This window comes from Pithys albifrons, chromosome Z (assembly GCF_047495875.1).
Source record: "Pithys albifrons albifrons isolate INPA30051 chromosome Z, PitAlb_v1, whole genome shotgun sequence".
Taxonomy (NCBI): domain Eukaryota; kingdom Metazoa; phylum Chordata; class Aves; order Passeriformes; family Thamnophilidae; genus Pithys; species Pithys albifrons.
Window position 1 is genome coordinate 65,243,593 of NC_092497.1, and position 24,537 is coordinate 65,268,129.

The window sequence follows — 24,537 nt, forward strand, 5'->3', positions numbered from 1 at the left end:
ACAAGCTGTTCTGGGCAGTTGTGAAATATCCATCTCTGAACATGGTGAAGGAATCAGCTAGACAGGTTTTGAGCCTGGTCTGATTTGACCCTGCTTTGATCAGGGTTAATGGACCAAATAACCATCATAAGTGCCTTCCAACTATATTAATCTACAATTTCTTATCATTAATTATAATTTATATTAACCTTTGTCACTTACACATGTAATAGTTGTGACTTTTGGTTTTGCAGCAGGAAAAGAGTGTATTGTCTTACATCAAAGAAAGTATTTGCTTGAATTGGACTTGTTTATGAATAATCCTAACCTTGGAGTAAATAACCTTCTTTACTTTTGATTCCCTTTTGGTTATTACTTTGATAATATCTAACAGCCTCTCTAAAGTATGTTTTTTGCTTGTTTTTTGAAGTGGAATGTAGTGGGATATTAAGTACAAATCCCTGCAAGAATCTACTGAACCTGTACAGATGTCTGTGGTTAATTAAAATGTCTTACTACATAGAAAGTATGCTCACAGCCTTTTCCCTTTATGAAATCTTTTATTTTCATATTTTCCTTGTGTCTCTTGCAAAAGAATATAAGTTTCCAGCCATGAATGAAGTCTTTTCTAACTCTTCTGGTTTTTCTGCAGATTTAGAACAAACTTTGACTTTCAGTGATGCATTTATTGAGGATACAGTTCAAAGTCAGTGTATGACAGTGTTAGGCTGGGACATAGTCCCATGGATTTCTCTGCACCTGTGATAGCATTCCTGTGTCTTGGAAGTGAAAAAATGCAGAAAACTAACAAGAGGAAACTTTAAAATAGCCCTAAGTGACACTGGTTCACTGAATATTTTCACAGTACAAATATAGATGCTGACATAAGGGAGCAAGTAGGAGTATCAGGTGAAGGGAAAAGCAGACTTCAGCTTTCCAGAGTTTCCTAGATTTAAGCTAGTGCGAAACCTCTGTCCTCCAAAAAGCAGTTGGTTTTCATTAATCATCGTATTTAAGAATTTTTAATTTTGTTTTTTAGTATATTTGGTTCTAGAATTGGTCAATAGTTAAATAGTTACAGTAATCTTAAGTTTTGGTCACCAAAAAATGGGATTGAGGCTGGTTTTATAGGCATTCAAAATTAGTTGAGCTGCTTATTCAGCTCCAAATGTAGCTGCCTCTTTCAGGTAAATTTGCAAGTAAATGTCCTTGGTACATTGGATTTTCATTTCTGTGGCACGTTTGTACAATGGGAATTCCTCAAAGAAATGTGTAACTTTGTTAAACCCTTTTTGACTGGCAGAAAAGGCAGTCTAGTAGGGACTTGCTGCTGTTTGTAGGGGGTTTTTTGTGCTAGTCTGGGATTAATGTCAGCTCTTGGCTGTTCTCATTTTAGATGGTTCTGTGATTTTGGATATCCAAAGTAAACACATACAATTCTTGTAATGATAAAAGTAATATATTTAAGTGTCCTATTTATTTAAAAGTTTATCTGATTTCTAATGAGCTTTAAATGTAAATGTATGTTTATTTATTGAAAAGGTAGCATGTGGAAGGGTTAATCAAGAACAAGTCCTTGAAGATGAGAATTGAAGTAAGATTCCTTTAGACTTCATGAAGTGCATGTGAATTTGAATTTCAAAAAAAGATTTCATTTGATTTTGTACTAGTAGTGAGTCACCTCCCATGCTTCCACAACTTTGCCAACAGCTCATGTATTGCAGTACTGTAAATTGTGTTGATGTTTTCAAGAACACCATTTTCATATAAGAACTTTTTCAGATCTCTGCATAACTGCATTCTTCTCATACACTAGCAGGATGCTCAGCACTTGTATATGAGAATTGAAGGGATGTGTTTGTGTGGGTTCAGTTCTCTTGTGGTCTGTCAGTTTGTGTGTGCACAACATATGCACGCATACCTTATATCTTACACTTTTAATTAAGTAGTGCCATAATCTGTTCCAGATAGTCTGTGTTGACTGTGCCCATTTTGAGATGCAGGCTTTCCAGTTCATGCAGCTCTCTCTGCTGGTCAGCCTGTATAATCAGACATGTCTCTGTGAAAGCACCACCAGGGTTTTTCCTTCATTATAAGCATGCCTTTTCCTACTTGAGGGTCAGGAGGCATCACTGAGGAAGATCAGTTTCCTTCAAGTCCTTTCAAGATCTCTGAATAATTGTGTAGTTCTGCCTCACCCCTTGTTGTGTTCAAGTGTGAATCATTGTCCTTGCCAAATGAATTTGTAGTCCTGCCTGATGTTGCTGCCATGTTCTGTGTCTTCCCTGACAGTGAAATGCCTGCTTGCATTCTTTTCCTTTCACACTGTTTACCCAGTCATTTTAGTATGGAGTTGTTACTTTATAGTGAGTTCCTGTCTTAGGTGATGCCCGCGTAGGTATTTTCTTCTTGTCCAAAAATACCTATTTGATGTGCTACTTTGACTTTGATTTCATTACGTGGAAGTTGATTTGATGAGTGGCTGATAATGATTCTGTGTTTTCTGAGTTAGCTCAGTTGTCACAGAAGAAGATTACTGAGATTATCAGTAGAATGGGAGAAAAAAAACTGTAGGGGAAGTGACAAGAAAAGATGGAGAAAGAAAACATTAGAAGAGAAAGAGGAAGTTACATGGGAATTACGAATGATGTGTGTTCTTAAGCTTAATCAATTGGGGAGACATGGGAAAAGGTCTTTCTAATTTAATTCTAGGACTTTACTACCTTTAGGACTGATAATTTTCATGTCTGAAGACCAGATGGATTTTCAAAACTGTCAGACATACCTAACAGCCATCAAAAATCACTATTTTGAGTGATTTTTGTATTTTAATTCAGCTGAGTGCAGACACAGAAGTCTGAAAACACAACAGAAGTTGTTCAGAACATTAAGCAACCCAAATCTCTGCCAGGGAATTTACAAGTTAAATGAACATCCACCTTGAATATTAATCTGACAGGTAATATTACCTGTCTGCGTACTCTTACAAAACATGTTACTGAGCTGTTTTGTTTGTTCCTAATGACCTACCTCAGTGTTAATTTCAATACAAGTCATCTTTGTCCTGAGTCTAATACTAGTTCTTGGTGAGAAATGAACAGTGAATTGATCTGATAGTGCTAACAGAGACCTGGAGTCTTGCAACTATTAATAAACCTGTAATGCTCATTGTATTTTTCTCTTGTAATTTCTAATCATGTTACCATTTGTATATATTCTTCTAATTATTTGACTTTACAAAGCTACTTCTCTGCTAAATGATAAATGCTAACTCCATATTAGACGTGTTTATAGGAACATTTAGGGTGATTAACATTTATTTTTGTTGTGAACACATATGAATTGATAGCCCCATGACAAAATTTCAGTTTTCTGCCAACCATGCTCTTTTTCTTGATATTTTCCTCCTTTAATGCAGTTGAAACATAGAGTTTCAGCAGCATGATGCATTAAGTTCTAGTTTTTAAGGCGGATGATGATTACTGACCTTTTGAGACCAGTAATAAAAATCTGAGCACTTCTTTGTTTCCAAATGTATTTGCTTGCCTGGTTACAAAGCATGAAGACTGGGGAAAATAAGAGCTAACGTACTCCTATTGGGATACTTCTCATTTGCAAAGTAGATTGAAGTTTTTCTTCCACTTTTCTGATACAGAACCATTAGAACTCTTGGCAAACTAAGCTTACAATTAAAATAAAAGCAAACAAATATACAAAACATGCACAAGGAAGTACATGGAATGGAAATTAAGTGATTTTGATCGTTTACCTTTATAATAATGATGACATAAATGGTAACATATTTTAAAAGAATAAAAGAATCTTCATGGTATTTTTGAAACAAAGTAAAATAAGTTAATGAGTTGTTACATTGTCGGATAGTGGATAAATTAGTTTGTACTGCCTAATTACATCATGTCTACAGTGACTGTCTAAATACACCTTATTCCAAAGTTTTTGCGAAATTATTGGTACGATCATTTCTGTTAATATAAACAAAGTTAACATTCTGTTGGGTTCATACCAGCTACTTTGAGGAAAATTAACTGTACCCCAGACAAAACCAGCACACAGTTAAAGCTCTTCCTTTGTTACACATCTCTGGTCTTGATCAGTGCCCAAATGCTGCTGTCTCCTTTTGACAGCAACATGGGAATGATGCTGCTGGGAAAATGACTAAAGATACAAACAATGTGGTGTTAGACTGAAATACGTGGGGAAAGAATCATACATGAAACCTTCAAATAAAACACTGTTGATGAGGAAATTTGGACTGATCTAAAATTGGGAAACAAGGAAATGAGTAGAATAAGCGAGTGCAATCCCTCTGAAGAATTAAAGAGCATTTCAGCTAAATCACAGGTAAGAAGTTTTCTGAAGATGTAGGAATAGAAGATAGTCTTGAATGTGATCTTAACAAGAATTCCAATAGTTGGAGTTTAAAGAGCCTGTTGAACAAACAAGCTCTTTTCATAGAATCATAGAATCATTAAGGTTGGAAAAGTCCTCTGAGATCAAGTCCAACCATTAATCCACCATCACTGTGTTCAGCACTAAACCACATTCCCATGAGTCACATCCACACATCTTTTAAACACTTCCAAGAATGATGATTCCACCACCTCCCTGGGTAGCTTGTTCCAATGCCTGACTACCCTTTCAGTGAGGAAATTTTTCCTAATATCCCAGCTAAACCTCCCCTGGCCATTTCCTCTTGTTCTGACTGTTGGTTACCTGGGCAAAGAGACTGACCCCCCCCCACTACAGTGTCCTTTCAAGTTGTTGTAGCGAGGAAAGGTGTTGTTTTCAGGTGTTGGTTGTAAAGAACACAAAGATCATCTTGGCTTAAAATATTTGTGAATCTTGGATCACTGTGAAACTACGCTGGGAAAGTACTTTGTAGACTTGCACTCCATAGATCTTTTCTAGGCACTTATTCTTGGCCACTGTTAGAAGAGCTAGACATACCTTTGGTCTCATCCTGCCTGTTCTGAAACAAGTGAACCAACAAATGGCTTGGTAAAACATACTCCAGAATCATGTTGCCCTGTCGTAGTTTAGGTGCAGAATAAATACAAATAACAGAATTGTTCCTTGTACGGTTAAAAAAGAAAATTAGTCTGATTTCACACAATGTGCTAAACATCGACATTAACTGAGAAAAGACATAGAATCACAGAATGGGTCAGATTAGAAGAGACCACAGTGGATTCACCTGGTCCAACCTCCCTGTTCAAGCAGGGTCATCCTAGAGCATGTGTCACAGGATTGTGTCCAGACTATTCTTGAATTTAATTTGCAGTGAGGGAGACTCCACAGCCTTTCAAGGCAGTCTGTTCCACTGCATGGTCACATGCACAGTACAGAAGTTCATCCTTGTATTTAAGTGGAACTTCCTGTCCATCAGTTTCTTCCTGTTGCCTCTTGTCCTATTGCTCGGCATCCCTGAGAAGAGCCTGGATCCATCCTCTTGTTACCCTCCCTTCAGATACTTATGGCATGGATGAGATCCCCTCCTAGACATCTCTTCTCCAGGCTGAACAATCCCAGCTCTCTCAGCCTTTCCTTGTAAGAGAGATGTTCCAGTCCCTTAATCACACCTCTAGTGAAAGGGCTCAACTAGATCCTTTGGGATCTGCCGTTCAGCCAGTTCTCAATCCACCTCACTGTCCACTCATTCAGTCCACACTTCCTGAGTTTGCCCATGAGGATGTTGTGCAAGACAAGTGTCAAAATTCACTGCTCTCCCCTCATCCACCCAGGTAGTTGTTTCATTGTAGAAGGCAAGACCTCTGCCTTTTTGTCTTGTGGGTGATTCTGAAACAGACTTTCTGGATCTCTGCCAGTAAGCAAAATACAGGCTTAGAGTGGAATGCTTAGAAAAGGAAGAGACTAAGTATATGGAGTGAGTTTTGTGTTTATTAAGTCAAAGCCACTTCAAAATGGCTGTAAATGTATGTTTGTAAACATAACTGAAAGAACCTTAATTGCTGTTGCTAAGTAACCTACGGATATTTCAAAACCTGGGCTGAGTTTACAGGTGTCGCAATTTGTTAGATACCAGTTTGAGGGAAAGCAGGAATGAATGCTTCGTATAACTGAAAGAAAGGGAAGTGGTAGACTAACAAAGAAGTATTTCATAACGAGTAAGTGTGAAGTACTAAGCTTTTCTTTCATTGTTCAGTAGTTATCGCAAAGTGCAGGTGTTCCAGAAATAGTTACTGATACTCCTTCATTGTAGAAATAAAAGTAGCACATAGAACTATAAGGATTAAGAGATGTTAAAGACCAGACCTGGGCAGCAATTGATAAGAAATTCATGTTGCATACCCGTGATGAAAGGGAAATTTAGTTTGTCAAGCTCATCACACTGGTAGTCTAGGGAAATCATTAATAATCACAAAATTATTTGTAATAAACTGTGTCTTGCCCTGGTACCTACTGATCATAAAGCAAATACTTCACTGACTGTAGAACTATGTACTATTCATTAAAAAGGCTCTTGCAATTAAGGCAAGTACTTGAAGTAAAAAAGCAGTTATCTTTAATTCTTTTGAAAGACTGAAAAAAAGAACAATTTGAAAGGCAGGTGTCATGTGAAAGGGGGATGTTTAGATTTTTGCCTGTTGGTGCCCCCAAGGAAAGTCAAGACCCTTGTGTCTGGCCATCTGTCAGTGTCTCATAATGAGACCCTTCACCAATAGATTCACAAGGTCAGAGGGTGATTTGACTACCTTTGTCGGGGGGGCTGGGCCAACAATGCAAAGACCCCTCAGCAGGCCTTGCCAAAGTGTTACCTGCTACCAGCATCAGAAAGGACTCTAACAATTCACAGAATAACACTCTATAAGACAAATTGTGACAGGTTGATATGGTTCATGGTCATTGCTGACAGAGTCTGACTGCAAAATTATGTTTTGGAGCAATCTACTGATACATATATTAAGCAAGCACAAGCTCTAATCCTAAAAGCAATATTTAACATGTGTAGATTGTAATTCTTACTGAAGTTTTCCCTGTGAGAGTAGATGATTGATCCCTGCAGTTTTGGTGGAGTCTTCCCCCTATGCCGAACTTACTTTTATATTATTTATGTCTAGGTGGAGCTTGAGTGGTAATAAATACTTTCTGATTTGTGTAAAGTTCTCTTGCCATATCTAATGGGAGAAGGGTGGTCGTGACTTGGCACCTGAGGAGGGGGTTTTGACATGGTTCTTGACATAGCAGCAGAACACCTTGACTCTCTGTTGGCTGACAGGTACTGTGTGGTCTCATGATCTTCCTTTCTGCTGGGATTTGAATGGAGAGAGGCCACGTAATCTCCACTTCATTCCACTCTCTGTTCCGTTCCTCTGAGCAGATGATTATCATCGGGAAGCATGTCATCTGCATTGGGTCCAGGAAGTTGCAGCTGCTTTGACCCTAGAATTCCCAGCCTCCTCTAAATTTTAACCCTATCCATCATCCCACAGTAGGTACTATCTCTAATTTCCCATAAATCATCATACATGATAAGATAATTGTGCGTGAAGCAGCTGAGGGAAGGAGATGTACTGCAAGTGCGTTTCAGCAGTTTCAGTGAATAGATAAACCATGCACTATCCATTTCGAGGAGGTTTGTTGTGTGTTCAATGTAATACAACTCTTCTTAAACCTAAATGGACAGCATGGCTGAGAAATCAGGCAGTAGAGAGACCAATATCAACTTAGCATTGATGCATGAGAATCACCTAATTGTGTTGCCCTTGGCTATAGGGCTTCTGAACATTTAGGTTTGTTTCTCCACAGTCTGTGCTTTGACTTCTTCAACTTCTGTGTGGTTTCACAGCCTCCAGACTCATATTACAAAAGCATGTTGATGTGGAAGGTATGTTGGGGTGGAAGCTCTGTGATAAGACATGAGGAAATGATAATCTGCTTCAAAAGCTGTCAGGGGCTGATTGTCCTTCAACATCACCAGTGCTTCATTATGGCATTTAAACTCATAGTAGTGATTGTACATCTGTTTTACTAGAGAAGAAATTGGTTGGCATTGGTGCATACGATACACCTTTTCAAAGATTTATGTTATAATCATTGAAATAGTAGGCACAGCTTGCTGAAGCCTGTTCACCGTGCTGTTAGGCTGGGTGTTTTAAAAACTCTGGGGAAAATTAGGTAGTTTCTTGCGTCCAGGAGGAAGCAAAACTCATTTGTCTGAGCAGGTGTTTTCATAGACTGCCCAAGAAAAATCTGAACAGCTGTGAAATCCACACTTGTTAGCTGATGGACTGTGCAGAACTACTTTTTCTGCTCTGTTTTGTATGTACTTGGAATATAAGCCAGATGCTTACAATTAGATGTAGTTTGGCTCATTGTATGTTCCAGGTGCTGAGGAATTAACAGAGCTACTTTGCTATCTCTCCATTCTGCTTGAGTGTGGCAGATCACAGAGTACCTGACTGAACCACAGGGATTAGAGGGGCTTTGTTCTTCTGGAGGATTGTGTTGCTAGAAGTAGTAACTGTTCTGGTTTCTTCAGTGAAGGTAGTTGGCTCTGCAACAGGTATCAATTGTCACTAGTTGAGACTCTAAACAATCTTTATTCTGTCATTGGGAATATGCATAGCATATCATAGAGTCATAGAACCATGATGGTTGGAAAAACCCTTGAAGATCTTCAAGTCCAACCTTGAACTGAACACTATCATGCCCACTTAAACCCATAGCATGAAGTGCTACATCTGCTTGTTTTTTGAACACTTCTAGGGATGGTGATTCTACCACTTCTTTCAGTTGCATGTTTCAATGCTTAACCACTGTTTCAGTAAAGAAATTTTTTCGTAATAGCCAACCTGAAGTTCCCTTGACACAGCCTGAGGCCATTTCCCCTTGTCCTTCACTCGTTACTTGAGAGAAGGGACCTGCCACCACCTTCGACAACCTCCTGTCAGGTAGTTGTGGAGAGCAATAAGGTGCCCCCCTCAGCCTTCTTTTCTTCAGGCTAAACAGTCCTAGTTCCCTCAGCAGCTCGCATAGGATTTCTGTTCCAGTGCCTTCTCCAGCTTTGTTGCCCTTCTCTGGACCCACTCCAGCACCTCAATGTCCTCCTTATTGTCAAGGGCTCAAAACAGAACTCGGAATTTGAGATGGAGCCTCACCAGTACTGGGGACAGATGGGGATGGGGACAGATATCGTAGTCCTGATACAAGCCAGGATACCATTGGCCTCTTGTTCCATAGTAGCTCAAGTTTATTGAAGAGTAGCAGTCACTTTACTGATATTTTTTCTTTATGCACACACAATGGGAAGATTCAAAAGGTGATTTAACTTGGTGTTACTCAACAGCTGTACTGACAGACACTTTGGAAAAAAAAACTACCTTTTTTTCTCCCCTCAATCAATGTCTAAAAGGGTCTTTTTTTTCCCATAAAGGTGTTTTCTCATACTTCTTCTCATTTTCTGTCACTTTAAAGTATGGGTTTTGTAGGTTTCATTTATTCTACCTTTGTAAGAAAAAAAAGAACTGAAAATCTCAGCAACAGGAGGGTGTGTGATTTCAATGCTCAAAAGCATTAGTGGCATTTGTAATGCTCAAGGGCATGAGCTGCCTTTGAGGTGTCTCCAGGTTACTGTCCGTGTTTGAGAGGAAGTATTGACCTAAAATCCTTGACTTAAAAGTCCTTGTCACTACCCCCGAGGCTCAGTAATGTGATCAAATCCTGCTCCACCAGATTTTTCCATCTCAGTAAGACCACAAGTAAATGTTGCTTGGAGAGTGAGCAAAGTACCAAAGAAGTATTTGCAAAGGATTAAAATAAAAATTTCTCCTTGTCTCCAAAAAGGGAAGGAAAGGGGAATGGGATCCACCCATCACCTCTGTTGCATTTTTAATAGCAGCTATTCCTGCTTCTTATTTCTGCTTATGTGTACCTATGATTTGGACAACTTGAGAATGCGTTATTTATCCTGTGGTATGGGATGGGATCCTTTCTTGTGCTCTGCCGTGACTGATTTTTTTAGGCTGGGGATCCTGGGGATACAGAACAGAGGGGAACTGTGAAAGGAGAGTTCTTGGTGCGGAATGACACAGAATTGGTTTACTTGGGTGAGTTTGGGACCTGATTAGGAAGGACCATATCTGACAGAGATAGGAGGGGAATGGAAGAGTCTTACATGCTCTTCTGTACGAGGCAATGTAGAGCTGCAGAAGATAAAGAAGGACAAATATCTACCCTCTTTCTTGATTTCTGTCCCTCGTATGACTCAGAGTGCTGTCTCTATTTTCCACCTGAACTGAGCCTCCAGCTTTTCCTTCAGTCCTTTTCCTGCCAGAAAGTATTGCTTCCCTCTACTGTTTCTCACTGCCTCCTCACAAATAATCCATAAGAAGGTATTCTTTTCTCAGAAGGGTTCAAAATTCTTCCCAAGTTTTCATTTGCATTCAGTTATGTTTCCAAAGGTTAATACAGAATGCTTTGGCAGAACTTGATTGTGGCAGTATGTCTTCATTTCCTTCCTCTTTTTGGATTTTTCTAGGAATCAAATAGTGTCCAGACTTCTGCTCATGCTCACTGGTTGCTACGTGTTTTCCTGTGCCTATCAAGATCAAGCATGTTCCAACCTGCTGGTTTCTTTCATTTGCTTATGGAGACTCATTGGTTTCACTTTGTGTATAATAAGGTTCTGCCTGCCTATGAACCATTAATTTTTAATTAGTTTTAAACAAGTTATATTAGTTTTCAATAAGTTTTAAACAAGGTAGAGTAAATGATGATTTCATCCAAAATTCAAGTCTGGTTCTGTGCTCAGTTGTGGGTAAGAAAGGAGAGGAGAATTTCTGTTCTTTAGAAAAACTGGTTGAGATGAGGAATGGGAATACAGAAAGAGGAAAAGCAGCTATTATTTGAGACATTTGGGTTCAGATTTGGCATACTAATCGATGTGTTTGGCCTACCAATACATTACAAACTTGAGGACTAGTCAAGAAACATTCAGGTTTTAGAGTAACAGATCCTCAAACCTTAGTAGAAAATCTCATGTTCTGCTGTAACTGTCAGGTTTTGATACATGTAATTCTCTCCTCTTCTCTGGATTATCTCTTTTTTTTTTTCTTCTCAGTGATTTGCTTGTTTTACCAGTTGCCCATTCTTTTTCTTCTTTCTGAGAAGATGGTGTAGAACACATGAAATAGTCTCACATCTTCCGTGTGACTCAACTACTGTGCATACATTGCTTAACAGGATGTAGTCTGAGAGGGGGATAATTTGGTTTTGGGAAGTTTCGACATCAAATGGGATGAGACCCTTCATCAAAGGATACATCCGTCCATTACACTGTCTTGCTGTCAACACAAGCTTGTGTCTGGTATAAAGGAGCCCAAGGGAAAACTCTGTGATGATTTACCACTTCTTGGGTTATTTTGATTTCAAAGAGTCTGTAACATCCTTTGCTGATTTTGAGAGTCATCTAACTGGTTTCGCTTCTTTTTTCAAAAAGAATCTGTTACTCCCCTTCTTGCAATTCTGAATGTCTCTCTGAAGTGACTGACAGAATCTGTCCCAGCTTCACACTGTCCTTAGATGTGGTCACAGTGACCACATGTGCTGCTTATGACAGTAGGTTAATGAGGTCAAGTGTTAAATGGTGATATTGTCTGTGAACAGTTTTCAGGGAGATGGGAGGGGAAACATCTGCTAAATGAGATAAATTTCACTTTTCTTAGAGCATCTCAGTCTCAAATGGGGTAGAAGAGTAAAAAGAGCCCGTTTCTGTGACTTTGTGTTACTTACTGCTCGGTAAAATGGAGAAGGCATTAAATCCCACATAGTAATGGTATTTAAACTGTAGCAGTGCCACAGAGTAACTAAGAATCTTGTTTCTGTTGCGGGCATGAGGGATGTCTTGGTCACCTGTGAGGTACTGAACAATATACCCAGAACCTTTCATAGAAATGTTCACAGGAGTGTCACATTTGTTACCTAATTATCTCTTTACTGAACTCTAAAGAGTAGTTGCAGAATCACTGTATTGTGTTACTTGAAGAGGTGCTAAATATATTGATTGTGTGACATCTGTGTCTTTCCCTCAATGCTTGTTTTCTCCTCAATTGAGATGATTTGATTTCTTTCTTCTTCACACTCCTTGTGTTGAACTCTGCGTTCAGGAGGATTTCTTTCTCTTTTCCCTCCCTGAGGTTTTCTCTATATACTGCAACTGAAAAAGAAAACTTGGAAACTATATGGGGAGAGTTATGGTTAGGAATTAAGTTTAAAATTGGGTGTTGGGTTTGTTTGGTTTGTTTTTTTTTAGTTTTGGGGGGTTTGTGCAGTGTTTAAGCGGTTTGGAGATTGCTTTTCCTTCGTGTTTCTTTTCTTCATGGTTTTACTTAGTTTTTCAAATACTTACCTTTCTTGAAAGGAATTGTGAGATCTTTCCTTGTAATGAAATTTCTTTTAAATATTTTGTGAAACGAAGAGTCATGTTTGTATCTGGTCTATCACTGTTTCACAGCATGAACTTAGGGAAATGGTATAGACCCTTGTACTTACATTATGGAAAAGACAAAAGGTGAGAGTGTTTTATGTAAAGCACCTGAATACTGAAGTGCAGCAGGAACTGAAAATATTGAGATTACTGTGCATTGTTACAGAGTTGTGCAAATAGGTATTATCTGGAAATTATCTGAAGGCAATGAGGCAAAGTCAGTCACTGACAGAAGAATGCTCTGTGTTTTGCAGCAAAGCTGCATTGTGGGGTTTTGTTTGTAAACAAATTTGATCCTAAAGAATGCTATCAGTGATCTAAAAAGTTAAGGCTGTGGTCTGACTTGTCCTGTTATTTTGAGCGGTGGTTGTTTACATTTTCTTTTTGTCTGTGGGCCATTAAGAAGGATGTAATTGTTCTATGGCATTATTTGCTTTAATGAAAAGAAACTTAATTCAGTTATTATTTGATGCATTAGCAGACAAGTATCATGGGTCTAGGTGTGGGTGGACTGTTCCTTGCATGTACCAGTGCTCAAAGTCCTTACTAAGTACCCATTAAGAAAAAGAAATGTATTTAGAAGATTGCTTTCTGGTAGGTGAGTAGATATGGTAAATGCTTAAGGGCAGGAGAGGGATATCCATTTATAGATACTGGGATGCCTGGTGAGGAGTGGTCCATTCAGGCATTATTGATTCCTGCTTAGGATTTTTAGTTGGATTTTGTTTGCTAATTGGATTATTTATTTAACAAATCCAAGAACTACCAGTATTTTTAGTAGTTTGTAGTTTGTTTAGGAGCTCAAAGCTTCCATAAAGAGAAGAGAGACCATGGTCAGTTTTAAACTTCAAGTTCATTTCAGTGCATCTCAGACGGTGATGTGTCTTACTTGGTGTGTTTTGCAAGTTACAAAAAAGCTTGCCTGTAATACACTGTATTGCTCTTGCCCCCTAGACTTGGCTCCAGCTCATCTAATGGATCGTATTCAATGAAATAAAAGTGTCCAAGACTCTGCAGTATCTTTAACGGGCATTTTTGGCTGTGAGGCTGGCTGGGTATTTCATTGCATCACAATCATAGCTTGCTTTTGTCATCTTTTTGTTCTGGTTTGCCTGGGAAAGTGGTTGACGAGGTCCATGCTTCTTTGCAACAACTTGTTCTAAACCCTTCAGATAGATCTGAAATTATTATTTTGTCAGAGCTGAGGTGAAGCTGCAAAGAATTATTGCAGAATATGCTGAGCACTTCGGTAGAAAACTGAAATGGCTTGTAATTCTGATATTGATCTACTAAAAAGCCCTTCTTGTTCTATTATTTAGATAATAGAGTATCCTACATTTTGAACAGATCGCCTTAGGTGCATTCAAATTTCCTATACCACTTCCAGGCAAGATTGAACCAGCATCATTGCTGAGTTGGAGTGGGGGTGTTGAGGGGAGAACGGGTGTGCCTTAGTTTGGGTTACAGAGTAGATACATTTGCAGAACTTTCGGGTGCTCTTCTAAAGACATTGTAAAGTTAATGAAAGCCTTAGTCTTCAGGGCTCAGAGACAAACCCTGTGTTGGAATTTGATTTATGTACTGAGACACTTGAGTGTTTTAAGGTTTTTTGCTAGTTTTCTGTCATCAGAGAAACTTCAAAAAAGAGTTAAATTGTTTAGTGGAAATTCTGTAATGTAACTTCTTTATAAACAACTTCTCAGTTGTTAAATACTTTTATGCTATAAATGTTTAATCTTTATTTTAAAGTGCCTTTTCATAAAGGAACTGATAGTAGCACAATCTATAACAGCATATTTTGAAATACAGAAAAGAACACTGTATCTTCTTATCTGATCTCCGATGTATCATAGACCAGTTAGTTACATTTTTGCTTTCTTCCTCCACCAAGTTCAGTAATACAGGTTTATCTAAAGCTTATTTTGCAACTCGTTAGTGCTTTAAAATCAGGAAATACAGAATCTACTCCCTTGACTGTTTGTTTCAGTCATTTGATATTCTTGTTTCAGAGAGAGAGAGAGAAAAATGTTATATTTTAAATAGGTATTTATTCTAAAGGTATTGTGTACCCTACTTAAATAATTGTTTTCTATTATGTGTGGGTTGGGGTTTTTTGGGGGGCTGAGGGTGTGTAGGGTGGGGGTGGGGAGGTTGTTTTGTTTTGTTCTTTTTTTTTTTTAATCTCTGTCAGGTAGTCGGCTCAAGCTTTTTAAGTTATTGGGGCACAATTTTCACACTCTTGCCTTCTGCAATTTTCTTGTGGTGTTTCAGGTTATAATATCAAGAATCATGGAAAAGGTTTTGTATTATTCTTATTTCAGAACTTAGGGGGAAAGGCAATATGAATATAGGGAGCTCTGTTTATCTTAGTTTGGAATATTTACTTTCACTTTAGAAGTAAAGTATATAATTGAATGCTTAACCATATTCCAAACAGTTATGTGAGCACTGGACACACGTGGTGATAATTTTACTCTTTTCCAGTGTGGAAGGGAAGCACAAGTCTCTTGCGTTTTTTAAGCGTTCAAGAGAACACAGACTATTTGAACTGTTATTGTGAAGATATGTTTGTCTTAGCTAAAAGGCTCCTTCTTGTCACTTTTATTAGAGTTTTGCAGAATCTCTGCTAATGGCATGTTTTCTGATGAGCCTTTGTTTACTTTCAGAGCCCTGGGTTTTTTTGCCTCCATTTTTTCTGTCCATCTGTGTTTATAGAGATAACATGATCTTGGCAAAGCATGTAGTGCAGTATCTTTGCAAAAGCTGGCTGGTATTTCAGATAGTGAAAAAGTGCAGAACTCTCAGGCCATTGATGATTAAGAAAACATTAAGGAAACTATCAAGCAAGTACATTTTTCTGAATTATAAAGATAAAACATCAACATTGCTGTTTTAAATTATTCAACAATATGAAGCATTAACTAGGGTTTAAAAATATATTGCCTCTCTATCAAAGAATAACAAGAAACAACAATATTTATATAGTAATTGAAGTCTAAATCATTATTTGGTAGGCTTGTGAATGCATTTATATAGTATTGGGGTTTACTATTTTACTATTACTTTCTTTTACTATTTAATTAAACTTTTGTATACAGAAATAACTTGGTTTCAAATGCTTCTGTGGCAGTGTCTAACAAGATCATTCCTTGTATGTCTCAAAGGGTCTTTTTTGTGTTCTGGTTTTTTCTTTTTGTATTGCATTATGTGACCAGACCCTGATTCTATAAGGATTTATCAATGTGATTTAGTTTGTGCACAGTGCCTGTTAATATCCTTGTTGAATCCATATAGGGTGTAAGCTGGAGAGCGGGAAGCAAGGTGTTGTGCTTATGTTTTGCTTTTTGGCTTTTTTTGGGTTGGGGTTTTGTTTTTGTTTTGGTGGGGTTTAGGTTTTTGTTGCAGTGAGTGGTGTTTTTTAAGATAGTTTAATTTATTAGCTGGCTTAGAGCTTCAGGCTCTAATCTCACGTAGTTTTTTAGCTACTCTTGCAATACCAAAGAAAACTTAGATAAATGTCTAAGACATTTTATAGAGATTGCATTGTATCAAATTACATTTTCTACAAATAAGGGTAATTCAAAGTTAAGCACTTTTAAATAATGTTAGTGTTCCAGGTTCCTGTAACTGATGTGTCATTGTAAAGAGCTGGCATTGCTTCCTCTACAAAACTTTAAGCACTTTTCCAAAGGTGAGAAGGAAGGAGGGGAATGACACGAAAATCCCCAAGAAACCCCCACACGTTGAGGAAGGAATTTGTACATGAAATTTGCATCATATCTGACCTTTTGATTATACAGTTTCTAAACTGAAGCTACCCTGAAAAAGCAGGGTAGGCTGAAGAGAAGAAAGTATTTCTGGAGGGTCCAGAGGATATACAGACATATGTTGCTCTTGGCTGTTCAGAAGAGTTTGCTGATTCACTCTGACTTAAATGTTATCCTGTTTAGATGCTTACAGTTATTTCTGCAAAGAGCTAATTTGTAGAAACATATGTTTTCAGACTTTTAGATAGTGTAAAAGCTGGGGTAGAAGTAAGGGGATAACTTCCTTCATCCAGATGTTTTCACATTTTTGATGGCTCTGTCCCAGATTTACTAGACTTGCTCTTCCCCATGTTTTTCACAGAAGAAATGTTATAGGAAACAAGGTCACGTGTGTTTTATCATGCAGCGTATCATGCAGTTTTCTTGTCCAAGACTGCTTTACCTCTTGCTTTTGTCAGGTGTGAAAACTGGGAGAGGAAAGAAACCAAAGAACCCACAAAAGTGGGAGTAGCATATTATACAAAAATAATATTGTGAAGAACATAGTGAACCTTTTTTGTTTTCTCTTTTTGTAGGCAGAACAGCTGGTTGAGGTTGTGATTATATTCTCTCCATGATACTTTCCTCTGTATGGCAGAGTGTAAAAGTGTACTTTTAATCTCCTAAGGTAGACACTTAGAAGTTTGGCAAAGAGTAAAAGTTTTGCTCATGATATTCTGGTTGTTGAAGCTGCACATCCCTTTTCACCTAGAACAGTATAATAAAGAGTCATAGCAATAGTGTTCTGTGCAATTATTTTTCACATAATGACTGCAAATTTCCTTATCTGTCTTTGTGGTAACAGTTTTCTCTTAAGCTGTTCTCATCCTTGGCTGGTAAACAGGATCTTTCTATACTTCATTCCCATGAAGGAGAAAGGAGGTTTTTAAACATTTTTTTTTTATACTTCTTGACTTTATATTGGCTCTTCCTCCTTTTGTGCGCCTCCTACTTGCCTACAGGAGACTTCTGGTGTCACTGCCCTTTCCCCCTGCCACATAATCTTGTGCTCCTGATTTGCAGTAAAATTGTAGCTCTTCAGCCCTCCTGAGTGTCTGTGCAGCGTAAACACATGTGACAGTTACTGTGGAGTAGTTTCACTTCCGAGGAGGGAAGTTGCCAGACTGGGGAAGTGAGATAAGAGTGCAAGAAAAGGGACACGACAGAATTCAGGAGGAAACTCCAAAACAGTTTAAATTTTTAAAATCTAAGTCTTGGAAAAAGCATCCTGATCAAATGCAAGATGGGCAATTTATCTGAATAGCCAATGGCAGTTGGAAATCATTATGACTGGTTTTCCTCACAGAGGTGTTTGCTGTGAGAAACCCTTTATCTTCTATGAGGGATGAGAACCATGTATTTTCCAGCATTTTATTCTGCTTGATGAAACTGTTGCATTGTTATTTGCCTAGAGATACTTTTTTATAGACTCATAACTCCAGAGCACATCTGTAGTTGGAGAGGGTAAAGAATTTTATCAAAGGTCTGATGTCCTTGAGAGGTACGAGACTACAGCAAATGATGGACTTGGCTGTTCTCTTTCTTCCATAGTTAAGCTGCTGAGAACAGACATTTAACTGAGAAATCCCTGCCTGCCACAGGAAAAAGGACAGAAGGCTGAGAGAAAAGAGCTTTGAAACCTCTTCCATTGCAATACAGCTGGTGTTTGCTGGGCCACACTTCAGCACACCGACAGCAGCGTGAAATGTGTATGCATTCTGATAGCTTAGTGTAGCCTGCTTGACAGCATCTGATAAACTGGCATCTGTTTTGCTACTGTTGATGCTGTTCTTTGGCCCTGCAGAACTGTAGCAACAAGTGTTGGCTCATGTTTTAACACATCGGTCTTCAATTATGACACTGGGAATTGCATTTGGAAAAGAGTAACTTGCTTTCTTCATAAGTTTGTTCCACCATTACTTCACCTGATCTCAGTCTTACAATGTTTGAGAAAGTCAAGTAATTCGACAAACTACTTTGATGCTGTTGCTATTGTACCTTTTGTTTGCACTGTCAGTATTTGTTTAATCTTGTGAGTGTCACTGTAACTGTCTTAGGTATTCTCCAGAGGTCATTGAATTTGTCCCCTAGATGGTGTTTTTAACAAAAATGCCTTTTAATTGAAAAAAAAAAACCCAAACCTTATTCTGTTTCAGTAATGTCAGAATACTTTTTCCACATTGAAATGTTATTTGCTTAACCTTTTTTTACTGTCTCCTGATTTTTTTGGTAATGTATTGGTAGTTGTTTTTACATAGAAACCATTTTGGTTGTTCAATGTAGAACAGTGGTTTGCTATTTTTTTGAAACCAAGTCTTCAGGCAGAATGAGACCGGGGCAAGCAATCCTCCTTTTTACTTTGAACTAATTTCCTCCATGCACACAGGAGAATTGGCAATTCCTATTGTATGTTTTTCTGAAAGAGATCAAAAGATCAGTTAAGGAAGACCTGTGCTCCACTAATTAGCACTTATTTCATGGTCTGAGCTATTAAACTGAATTCAGTTTCCAGTACAAAGTCTAGTATGCTGTGGCATCCTTGTGAAAATATCACTTGGTCCTAATTTTGGGGTTGTCATCTTTTAGTGCATCATTTTAGAAGAATTTGAAAGATACATAGGGGAATAAAGGAAAGAATGATGACTGTCACATGAAAGGGAGGAGGGAGACAGAAATGCCAAGATTTCTAGTCTTAACTGTATTAATTAAAAGTTATTAGCTGTAAGTGCTTCCAGACAATCAGATCCTTAGGTACCAAACACTGTCTGTCTTTTAACTGACAGCACACAGGGTGGAAGGGGTTCTGACCTCTGATGTGAAGCTTCACTTCAGCCAGGGAGAAAATTATTAGCAATAAGCGCTTCTGTAGAATCAGAGCCTTGTGTTCCCCAACACTGTCTGTCAACTAACGGACAGCACACAGGTTGGAAGGGTTTCTGACTTCTAATGTGAAGCCACACTTAAGCCAGGGAGAAAAGATATTTTCTCACAACAGCTCCCAAAATAGCATTTATTAATACAAATATGTGACAGTTGTTGTGGGTTCTGCTTTGCCAGTGATAACGTTCAGCTGCAAGATTGTATTTAATTGATAATAAAAGACCCCAAAAGAAACCAGCACAAAACACATTCTACAAAGACAAACACACTAACAATGTATCCTATTTTCACAACAGGCAGAAACCAGCAACAAAGAACTACTAACTAAAAACACAGCCACCTAAAACATTCATCCAGACACTCAATAACATCAGACAATAAAATATCTTGCACACCACTCTCTCTGTAACACAGAACAAAAGGGAAGAGCAGAGCTGCTTCTTATCAACATACATGTTGAAAAAAGAAACTGCACTTTGAAAGTAAAGTAGCAGAGTGTGAAGGAAGTTACTGTTATTAGTATTAAGGCAGCAAAACACATTTAGTGAAAGAAATTCTTATAAAGTAAGAATCAAAGTAAGAAGGAAAGTAAGAAAGTTAAGAAAGTAAAGTTAGAAAAAATAGAAAGCACATGGTCTCCTCACCCCTACATTGTTCCAAGAGGAGCTGCAGCAGTTACCCTCACAGAGACATTGGCATTTCTCTCTCTCCTCCTGGAGTTTAAACTCCAAACACTTTTTATACCTTTTTTTTTCCTTCCATGTGGTTTGTGTGGCTAAGTCAACCTCTTGGGAGGGTGATGGTGATGCAGATGCCTGAGGTGAGGTGGCTCCTTTGAGCAGTCATAGAAGATATCGCAGAGGGGGCCATGTCATTCCTTAAACAACACTCCACCCTATGTTAATCTTATCAGTTTGAAAGCCTTTGTCCTCGGCTGGAGCACCCCTTCAGGGGCTGAGGCATCTCCTTCAACCCATCAGGCCTTATCACATGGGCCATCACCCCACAGATGATTTAGTGACATTTTTCAGGTGCTTCATGCTAAAAGTCTTTCTGACCCATTATGGTTACTTTTCCTATGTCTTCTGTGCATATAAAGCTGTGCAGATAATGGTAGCTCTGAATGGACTGAGGATCCTCAGATGCCACTGTTTTAGGACATAATCTGTGCCAGAATGATTGGGCAACCTTTTGAATTGCTTGGAAAATTTCTGATGAAATAGTCTTTTACTGATATTTATCAGCATGGTGAAACTGAATTGTTTTGCAGATACACCAACTTTTCCCAACATTCTAATGGAACATAAACAGAGCTGTTGCTTGTGGGCAGGTCTTTGATTTGATTCCTTTTCTGGTAACTCACCTACTTGTCAGGCTGTTGTGATGCTGAGGCTTCTACAATGTGTTGTTCGTTCTGCTTTTCTGACAGCAGCCACAGGTAGTTTTCATCCTGCTTAAGCTACAGCATTGACTTAATTCTGTTCTGAAGAACACAGAGCTCACAATTTTTAATTTTTGACCAGGACAGAACGATAAAATCCCTATATTAACAATTTCTATCTACTCAGTCCCCATGTGTCATGCAAACCTATCAGGCCAGGATCATTACTCTTTCCTTATACAAAAGTTCAGGGACTGATACTGAATTGCGGATAAGGGTAGTGGTTTGCCAAGTGCAAACTGTAAGCAAATGTTATTTTTGCTTCTCCACTTTTTTAACCATGTTTTGCCATTGATATCTTTGTCTGTCACCTTCCTTCTTTATTTGCTTTCTACCACATGCATCAGATTTTGATATATTAAAAATTCTTGTGTGATATCAATATACAGCTGATAAAACAGGAAAATTCCTCTGAAACTACTCAACTTTTTGCCATTGTTTCTTGTATGAGCAGTTTTCTTGTGTGGCTTTACATCATGGCAGGGCAACAATAGGCAGAGCATATTAGAAAAGAGACCGTGAAAACTGAAGACATACTCCTTGTCTACAAAACATCTTTGACTATGCTTTAAGATGATGTTCTATATTTTTGTGCAAGTTGTTTTTAAGTCAGAATGAGTATTACCTGGGAAAACACAACAGAGTTTTAATGCAGAAGATGATGCCCTAAAAGCACAGATTAACTTTATGTGTGAACTTGGCACCTGCTATCTAAGCAATGGAAAATGTTCTCAGATTTTCCAGGTTGCTTAGTATTTTTAAAGGTTTTGTTGAATACTTCGCTGAAGTTAGTCAGGAGATTGTTTTCTTGTGAATATGTATTGGAAATATTTGGGTCTGTTACTGTGAATTCTTTGTGAAATTCTGTACCATTCTGACTGAACACTTTATAACCTCTTATTGGTCCATTAAATAGCACTAGCATTTCTGTATGTGATGTTTTAAAAATACACTAATGTATTGCCTGTCAGAATAGCCCATGTATTTGGTTTCTTGTATCTCGTATACTTTTGGTTTTAAAGAAACCTGCCAGAAGAAGCCTGCATGTGCAAAGCAATTCAGACTCAGATAATCAGGGGTACCACATGTTCTATGCAGAGTATGAATACTACTGTTATCCTTTTAAAATTTTAAAGTTCTTGAAGCATAACGAGTCATGCTGAGTGCATGTTGTGGGAATGTTTAGTTGTGCTCCATTTGTTGATACAGTCAAACTGAACTGTGAAGACTATAATTAAATGTATAAGTATACATATTAAGTGTAAAACAAACCGTCAAAACTTGCAAGCAGGAAATTGACTGACTTTTTTTCGTAGTCTAAGTTTGTGCCTAGAGGTAAATATTTTGGTGGTCCTGTACTAAGACACATAGTACTCTTTAGACTCTAGTGATGTTCTATTACTACTGACAAGCACAAGACCCGTTAGCACCTTCTGTGATAATTTGCTACAGTCTTGACCACCTATCCATCATTATTTGGGAAGGCTTTCATGACTGATGTTTGCAATGTTCATTCAAATTACTTGAAAGAAGCAGGTGTAAGGTGTGCACGTGGCTGTCATTTTTCAGTTTACTGGCAATAAACATACTGAGTTGTTGGGAGACAGCCTACAAAACCTTGCTTGTCAATAGAAAATGCTCTTCAATCTTTCTCCTCTCTCTAGTAAACTGAGGAGTTGGTGACACAGGCAGAAGCACTGACTGTATTTATGGCAGTTCTGAAGGCTTCCTGAAAAGTGACTATTTCAGGTTGTAAATCTCATCTGCATAACAAATTCTGTATTGTGTTCTTCGCAGACAGTTGGAATTTGGAAGTGATGGACTAATTTATTTTAATGGAGTTTCATTAGACTCTTAAGTTCATTTTTAAATTGGCATTTAAATCCTTGCAGCTGCCAGAAATGTGAGCTGATGTAGACTGGAACAAATCAGGGAAAGAGGAAACAGGGGAGCAAGATGATGCACTGTGAGATTGTTACAGCAACACTGTTGCTGAAAGAGTAAGTTGTGTCAGATGAGACTTACTAAACCTGAAAGTATGTAAACTGAATAGTTTTATAAGGGCTTGATGCAGATCCTGTCGATGGGTATGTCTGCAAATGTTTTCTGAAGAAATACTGGTTCATTCTCTCCTACAGGGCGAGGAGGGGAGAAACAGCCAAACCTGTTCACCTTGGAGTTTTTCATCTCTGAGTTTCCATGCTTCTTGTCCAGAGCTGTAAGCTGCTCTTTCATAAGCAAGCAATCATTTTTGTTTGTCATATGAAGAACAGACTTGATATTAGGCTGCTTTATGAATTTTTTTGCATCTGAAATGCAAGCTCTAATGTCACTGAGGTTACTCAAAATTTTGCAACCTTTATTCTACTGAGTTTGTGGAAAAACTGCAGTTAAACGCAGGTGAATTTTCATTCAGTTTTGCCCAAAGTAAGGAGCCTAACTGGAAATTATGAATGCAAGGCAGTTCTGAGCATGAAACAGTACTTTTAAAATAGTAAATAATTTAGAATAGCCACAGTGCCTGCATGAACAGGTGGTGGTTCTCTGCTTCATTTGAAGCCGGTGCTCTCTGATTAGTGTGTGTGGAATGTGTGCTCAGTAGGTCAGTGATAGACGGCTCTGTCCCAACCAACCTTCCCTCTCTCCCTCTGGCCCTCAGCAGAGGTCTGGAAAGCTCCTGGTGTGATCTGAAGCACTTGGAGGTGCATACAAAATACGCAGCTGTCCAAGCAAGGCAAAACTGCTTATCTTTGAAGTTAGTATTGCAAGGGGAAAAACGCTGATCATTGCCGTGAGTGCCTGACTTCTGTGTGGCAGGAAGCTGAATGTACCGCTCATTGAGAAGAGTTCTTTTCTTTTGGAGGGAGGGGAGAGTATGTGGTATTAGTGACAGACTCAGTAGACACAACACAAGGCGCTGAGGAAACTGTGTCTTCACTGCTGTTCAGGGAGATACCTCTCAGAAAAGTCATCAGACATAAAACTTGTGAAGTTCTCCCATTCTGAATTCTGTCCTCTTTGAACTTCCACTGTATTTTCCCCCCTCTAGTTAGTTTTAAAATGAATTTTTGCCTCTCTGTCAGGCCCTTTCCTGTGTGGGAGGGTTACAAAGGAAATTTTTTTTTCACTGCTGCAGGAAACTGCTGTTGTACTTAAGTGCTTTCAAGTGGAGTTTCCTGCAACCACAGAAATATTGTGCAAAGAGAGCAAGGGTGGGTGTGCCCTTGTCCTTCCTGCAACAAGGCAGTTGGTCTTAACTTCCACATGAATTGAAATGAGTGGCTCTTGTCAGTTTTCAAACAGATCTGATTGTTCTGGTTAAAGGGAGTGTTAGTACATGAAGTGAACATAGCATATCTCTTTTTGTGATTGTTTCCTTTTTCATTTCTATTTTCTATGTGTAATGCCATCAAAAGTTGTCTTTAACTGGTGCTGTATTCAGAGAAAAGAAAAACATGAGTGCACAAAAATCCGCAATTACATTTGAAGTCGGGTTTCTGGTTTATGCAGCACTTTATTGCTGGAACTGAGAAGCAGTCTCAGTACCAAAACTGTGTTTTTAGAAACTGGTGTTTTTTACACCTTGTATTTAAAAAGCCTAAATTTAAAAAGTCCTTGTCAGACAGGAATTTGGGCAAATGAAATAGGAGTGGATCACTGTACCTAAACACAGATTTGAATTCTTCACATTATGTATTGTTCACAGCAATTGACTTTTTTTTAATACTGTGTTTTTATTGCAGGTGCGTTGTGTTCCACCACTGCTCATGTGTCTGCTTTGTCTGATTTTCTGTGGATTCCATCAGCCAGTAGGTGGCTTGGGACATGCTTATTTAAAGGACTTCATTGCTCCCATGTATAATACAGAGACTTCTCACATGATAAAAAGGTGAATTAACTGTTCGAATTTATTTATCTGTAGCAAGAGAATACTCTCATCTTTGAACCTTACCTACAAAAAGACC

The 24,537-nt window shown here is 38.4% G+C and overlaps 1 protein-coding gene across 4 annotated transcripts in view; it reads left to right on the plus strand.

Moving 5' to 3' along the window:
• Positions 1-24,537, plus strand: part of JAK2 (Janus kinase 2) — an 85,947-nt gene that overhangs the window by 17,571 nt on the left and 43,839 nt on the right. For 2 of the 4 annotated variants that reach the window (XM_071579997.1, XM_071579998.1), the window contains one exon: positions 24,316-24,461. The gene's annotated coding sequence lies outside the window, so the exon portion shown is untranslated. Of the gene's footprint in view, positions 1-11,742; positions 11,758-22,716; positions 22,791-24,315; positions 24,462-24,537 lie in introns of those variants that run through there. The other 2 variants (XM_071580000.1, XM_071579999.1) reach the window with 2 other exon arrangements.